Genomic DNA, 7,539 nt, shown 5'->3' on the forward strand with positions numbered 1-7,539 from the left:
AACAAGGAAATAATAGGGATTAGTCGACGGATAGGCTTATTAGTCAACACATATGATCAGTCGACGGAACAGTTTATTCGTCAACTGAATGAAGCCTATAAAAGGAGACATTGGGATCCGAGCTAAAACAACTTCTCTATTTAAATCAATTCAACATGTGCTACATTCCGTTGTTGCTACAATGTGCAAGCTTTGCTTCTATGAAGTCGGAAAGCTCACCGACAACCAACGCTTCATCCTATTTAATTATTGTCGGTATACTATATTTACATTTCATAATACTATTGCTTGTACTATCATTCATTTAGTAGATTATTCAATGAAAGTGATCAAAGATTGAGGACCTTGGAGTAGAAGTCGGTTGAGCTTCAAATCATGTAAAAAATATTTTTTCTATTTTTATTTCTTTATTTTATTCCACTACGTACTCAAGTATTCCTCACTAAGCTGACTATGTCACACCTAGCCCAAGTTGTAGTTCCTTATCCTATGAATTCAAATTACTCAAAGAGAAAAACATATGTCCAAGAAGACCATCATCTTGACATGTTTGCTTTGGTCAAAGACTTATGAGTAATAATTTTGACAAAATGTCATAGGGTATACATTTCCTTGTAAAAATAAAAGTGGTGTATCCTCTATAGGCTATTCAAACACCTTTGGGCATATTGACTTATATAAAATCATCCCAGAACTACACCTCCTAGGAGATGTCTAGCTAAGATATCAAAGTATAAGCCTAAATGATCAAGATGACTTGAATACCTTAAGTATAAGGAAATTTGTACTTAAGCTACAATGAGATCTTCATTGACATATAAAGAACCACATGAAGTTTCATAGCAGGTCACATATGATGAACTAGTTACCCTTAACTAGTATCTACATGTAACTCTCAACATCCCTATGTTTCCAACCAGTGAGGATCGACTGCTTGAATAAACCAAAGAGTATAATATGCATTAGTCTTACACAATTGACGATCTCAAATCTCATCAATTCATCAACAAGGGAAGATTTCAATACGTACATATTTACACATGATGAGATATTCACTAATTGTAATCCAATCACAATTTCTCTCATGCTATGATTTGTATTATGATTTCATTAATTGAGTTTAAGATCAAATTACATACATATAAATGTACACCAAAATAGTGAATTTTATTTATCAAATAATTAAGACAATGTTTAAGGTGATTATCTTTAAGACATCTCTCAAATATAACACTTGCGATGTTCAAACTACTCAAGATGCTGGACAATTGGTCTAACTCATCTGTGCTTCCTAGATTTATCCTATTGATCGATGAAAAATGTTCGTGGAAAATGACTGGTCACCTTATATATATATATATATGATATCCTGCACACCTCAACTTGTTGGTGCAATCATACTCGGATTAAGACTAACCAATTTGACTAAGCTCAGATTGCTTCGAGCTTGAAATTCGATGTTTGGACAATATATGAGAAAGAACTCAAATAGGTCAAAGTTAGGCAACAGAAATTCCTAAATGGAGGTTAGGAAACGGAGAAGACTTAGTTGGAAACTCGATAGTGAAAGTCCTAGCAGGGCTAGGCGGTGAAGACCTAGTTGGGAACTAGGCAATAGAAGTTCTAGTGGGGCTAGATGATAGAAGACCTAGTTGGGAACTAAGAAATGGGAGTCCTAGTGGGGCTAGGTAACAGAAAGTATTAATTGGAGGTTAGACAATGGAAAGTCCTAACTGGAGGTTAGACAATAAAGAAGACCTATTTGGAAACTAGATAGTGGAAGTCCTAACGGGGCTAGGCAGCGATGACCTAGTTGGGAACTAGACAATGAAAGTCCTACCAAGGCTAGGAGATGGAAGACCTAGTTGAAAACTAGACAATGAAAGTCCTAGCGGGGCTAGGTGATGGAAGACCTAGTTGGAATCTAGGCAATGACAATCCTTGCGAGGCTAGGCAATGGAAAACCAAGTTAGAAACTAAGAAACGGAAGTCCCAGCGAGGCTAGGCAAGGGAAAGTTCAAGTGAGTCAAAGGTTGACCGAACACTTAGTGAAAAAGTCTTAGTAGGTTAAGATTGATTGAATGTTGGACAAAGGAATCATAAACTTAGATTCCAAGTGTTAGGGTTGGGCAATAAATTAGGGTAATCAATTAGCCCAAGGCAATCGATTAGGGTAATCAATTAGCCCAAGGCAATCGATTAGGGTAATCTATTGGGACTATTTTACGAAAGCATAGTGAGGGCCAGAATTGATTGGTTAATCAATTAAGCTTAGCAATCAATAGAATAAGGTATCTTACAAATAGAAGGTTAGGGAATCGATTGAGGTAAACGATTGACCTAAGATTAGGGAGAGAACAGAAGCTTGGTTAATCGATTAAGGTAATTGATTCTGTAAGTACCCCGGGTTGATTTTGATATGATCAACCAGGTTAAGTTAGGTCCTATTATATTTGATCTTTACGTCTAAGTGTGCAGGAACTTAGGAACACAAGAAGTCGAAAGGAAAATTAGCTAGTAAGAATGATAGTACGGGAAGTGAGTCAATGGGCTCAGTGGATGAGAAGCCAGCGGATGAGAAGGATGCACGCTGCACTTCCGAGGGGTTAGAAGTCAGAGCGGAAGATTGCTTGTGGAGAAGGCCAGAGTTGAGTTCGGGTGAGCTCAACTTTAGATAACCGGAGAATCACCCAAGCGACCGAAGTAGAAGACAGACAAATCAACACGAAGTTGAATTTGTTGGTTGCTACTCGGAAAACCTAGAGGTTCCACTGTACAAAAATTTTGTACAAAGGTCTGAACCTTTTCCTAGCTACCATGTGTTCTTTTAAATTAAATTTTGGATCGCCTGCGGAACTTAACACGTTTGATCCAAAACTTAATCTATTTGTTCTTTTAGGTTTTGACTTGGATCTCCTGCGGAACTTAACACGTTCGACCCAAATCTCCTTAAGTTATTAATTCCATTAAATATTAATTTCCATAATTGGTTCCCAGTACTGATGTGGCGAGGCACATGGCCTTCTTAGATATGGGAGCAACCACCACCGACTAGACAAAACCTTTTATAGAAATCTAATATTTAATTTCCTAAAATAACTTTAGGTTAACCGAAAAGAACAATCAAATCACAAGGAAAATAAAAAAACAAAAGAACACAACATCGAAAAACATATTCAAAATACTAGAATCGTAAGCCTCTTGTATTTGGTATTATTTCCATAAATAACTAGCATGATGCGGAAAGGAAAAATTACTAGTTATACCTTCTAGAAAGACCTCTTGATCTTCTACCGTATTCCTCTTCTAACCTCGGACGTTGTGTGGGCAACGATCTTCCGAGATGAGAAACCACCAATCACCTTCTTCTTCCTTGCAAGTTTCGGCCATCAAAACATCTTCTAGGATGAAGAGGTTCGGCCACCACCACCATGCTCCAAGGGATGCTAGAAACGAGGCTTGCTTTCTCTCCTTCTTCTCCTTCCTTGATCCGGCCACTAACAAAAGCTCCACCAAGAGGTAAGTTTTGGCCAACAAGAGGAGAGGAGAGAAATAGGGCCGGCCACACCACCAAGGAAAAAAGAGGGAGAAAAATAGAATAGAGTCGTTAGCTTTGAAGCCTCCTCTAACCCCTCTTTTATAATCCTTGATCCTGGCGAATAAGGAAAATTTAATAAAAATTTCCTTAATTCTTTTTCCATTGAAAAGGAAAAATTATTTAATTAAAAATAATTTTCTTTCTCAATTTTATTTGGCCGGCCACACCAAAGCTACAAATAAGGAGAGTTTTAATTAATTAAAACTTCCTAATTTGTCTCCAGAAATTTATAAAATTTCTCCAATAATTTAATCCCTTCATGATTGGTTTATAAAAAGGAAATTTAATAAATTAAAATCTTTCTTTTAAACATGTGGATAAAAAGAAAGTTATCTCTAAAAATTAAAATCTCTTTTAATCTACAAATAAGGAAAGATATCAAATCTTTTCTCAATCTTTTGTAGAAACTAATAAAAGAGAATTATTAATTTTTAAACTTTCTTTTAAATCATGAACATGGTTAAAAAGGAAAGTTTTCTTAAAATTTAAAATCCTCCTTTAATCAATAAATAAGGAAAGATTTCAAATTTTAAACTCTCTTTTAAACATGTAGATGATTTACAAATAAGGAAAGTTTTTACCAAAAATTAAAACCATCCTTTTAAACTACAAATAAGGAAAGAGATTAATCTCTTCTCTTAATATTTTGTAGAAAGTTATAAAAGGAAATTTTTAATTTTTAAACTCTCTTTTAAAATCATGATATCCACATAAGAAATAATTTTAATAAAAATCCTTTTAAATATTCTAGTGGCCGACCACCTAAGCTTGGGACCCAAGCTTTGGCCGGCCACCTACATGGCTCATCCACTTGGTCTTGGCCGGCCCTAGCTTGGCCGACCCCATTGGATGGGTAAGAAGGTGGGTATGCGATGGGTATAAATCTCTATATACTAGAGGCTACGATAGGGACCGAGAGGAGGAATTGGTTTTGGTCTCCCGATGAAATTAAGCATCCCGTGTTCGCCCCGAACACACAACTTAATTTCATCAAAAATAATTCATTCCACTAAAGAACTATTATTGAACTACCGCACCAATCCCAAATTACATTTTGGGCTCCTTCTTATTATGAGTGTGTTAGTCTCCCTGTGTTTAAGATAACAAATGTCCACTAATTAAGTAAGTTACTGACAACTCACTTAATTAATATCTAGCTCCAAGAGTAGTACCACTCAACTTCATCATCATGTCGGACTAAGTCCACCTGCAGGGTTTAACATGACAATCCTTATGAGCTCCTCTTGGGGACATTCTCAACCTAGATCACTAGGACACAGTTTCCTTCTATAATCAACAACACACTATAAGTGATATCATTTTCCAACTTATCGGGCTTATTGATTTATCGAACTAAATCTCACCCATTGATAAATTAAAGAAATAAATATCAAATATATGTGCTTGTTATTATATTATGATTAAGAGCACACACTTCCATAATAACTGAGGTCTTTGTTCCTTCATAAAGTCAGTACAAAAGGAACGACCTCAAATGATCATACTCAATACACTTTAAGTGTACTAGTGTAATTATATAATTAAGATAAACTAATACCTAATTACACTACGACCTTCCAATGGTTTGTTCCTTTCCATTATGGTCGTGAGCTACTGTTTATAATTTATAAGGTACTGATAACATGATCCTCTGTGTGTGACACCACACACCATGTTATCTACAATATAAATTAATTGAACAACTACATTTATCATAAATGTAGACATTTGACCAATGTGATTCTTATTTCTAGATAAATGTTTATACCAAAAGCTAGGCTTTTAGTATACACTCTAACAATCTCCCACTTATACTAAAAGACTAAGCTGCCATATCTGCTGCCATACATCTGATTCCCAACCCTTCAACAAGTCCATCAAAAGCTCTCGCCTTAAGGACCTTAGTGAAAAGATCTATAGGTCATCATCTGATGCATTCTAGGCAGCAACAACTTCTCCTCATTTATACGATTTCTCGTATTGGGTGGTACTTGCGCTCTATTGTGTTTACTTGCCTTTATAGACTTATGGTTTCTTCAAGTTTGCTACTGCACCAATATTATTACAATAAATTGTAATAATCTTTGGACAAACTAGAAATCATATCTAAGTCTATCTTGTGGTTATTGAGTCATTCAGCTTTTATGGCTACCTCAGAGGCTTGCCATATACTAAACTTCTATGGTGGAGTCCAGAAAAACACCTATGCTTATCACTCTTCCATAGTTATGACTTTAGCTCCTAAAGTAAACACAAAACCTCGAGGTTGACTTATTATTGTCCCTATCCGATTGGAAGTCAAAATCCATGCAACCCACAAGGACCAAATTAACTGCCTTGTAAGCTAGCATATATTCTCTAGTGCCTCTAAGGTACTTCAATATATGCTTTACTGCAATCCACTGTCCTTGTCCAGGGTTACTTTGATATCTGCTAACTATGCCCTTGGCAAAACAGATTTCTGATCTCGTGCATAGCATACATTAGGCTTCCGACAGCTGAAGCATAAAGAACTGCCTTTATTTCCTTTATCTTCTTTGATGTCTACAGAGACATATCTTTAGATAAAGTTACTCCATCCTAAAAAGTTAAGAAACCTTTCTTGGAGTTTTGCATGCTTAAAACGAGCAAGGATTTTTCTGATATATGAAGCTTGGGATAAGTAAAATATTCTTTTCTTGCGATCACTTATTACTTTGATCTCAAGAATATATACATTCTCCCAAGTCCTTTATATTGAATTATTTGGACAACCATACCCTTACTTCTGACAACATTTTGATATTGTTTCCAACTACCAAAAATGTTATCTACGTATAGTACAAGAAATACCACCACACTTCCATCACACCTTTTGTATACACAAGACTTATCCGGTTACTAAATTCATAGACTTTGATAAACCAGATGTTCTAAGACCTTGAAGCTTTGCCTCAGTCCATAGACTGATTGAGCTTGCACACAAGATGTTCTTAGCCCTTTGCAATGAACCCTTCTGGTTGCTTTATATGGATGCTTTCTTCAAGACTTCCATTAAGGAATGCTGTCTTGACATCCACTTGCCAAATAGATAAAAGAATCCGGATAGAGTTAAGCATGGCTACCAGTGAAAAAGTTTCCTTTTTCATCAAGCCTTGCTCTGAAAGTTACTACCTTCCTGTCTATCCCTCTTTCCCTATTATAGACCTTTTTACACCCAACGGCTTTTACACCATTTGGTGATTCTACAAGCTTCCAGATTTTATTAGAATACATATATTCTAATTCTATTATTCATTACTCTTTGCCAAGATATTGCATCTTTATCTTGGAGTGCTTCGTCATATGTCCAGAGATCAGGTTCATGTCCTCCAGGGATCGAGTCCAAAAACTCTCCCAAAACATGAATCTTTTTAGGTTGCCTAACAACCCTCCCACTACAACAAGGCACTTTCTGTAATTGTGTATCATTTGTGATACGTGTTGCAGTTTCCTTGTGGTATCTCATCTTGTACAATTGGTACTAGATTAGACATGTCTTTTATTATTTCCTTAAGAACAAATTTTCTTATGGGCACACGGTTTATTACATAGTCCTTTTCTAAAAATCGGTCATTGATGCTAACAATGACCTTCTGATTTTTAAGACTATAAACCTACTTTCATTTCTCTAGGATAACCCACAAACAAGTGAATTCCTGTCCAACTTATCATTGTCTCTCTTCAGCATATGTGCTGGACTAACCAAATCTGAATATGCTTCAAAATAGGTTTACGCCTATTCAGCAATTCTATATGAGTAGAGAGTTCTGACTTTGGAAGGTACTATGTTCACTTCCGTTTCCAGAGTATATCCTTAAAATGAATTTGGTAAAATAACTCATCATCAATCTACTTATTTCCATAAGAGTCCTATACCTTCTTTCTACTACACCATTCTGTAGAGGTGTACCAGGTGCAGT

This window comes from Zingiber officinale, chromosome 8B (genome assembly GCF_018446385.1).
Source record: "Zingiber officinale cultivar Zhangliang chromosome 8B, Zo_v1.1, whole genome shotgun sequence".
Classification (NCBI taxonomy): domain Eukaryota; kingdom Viridiplantae; phylum Streptophyta; class Magnoliopsida; order Zingiberales; family Zingiberaceae; genus Zingiber; species Zingiber officinale.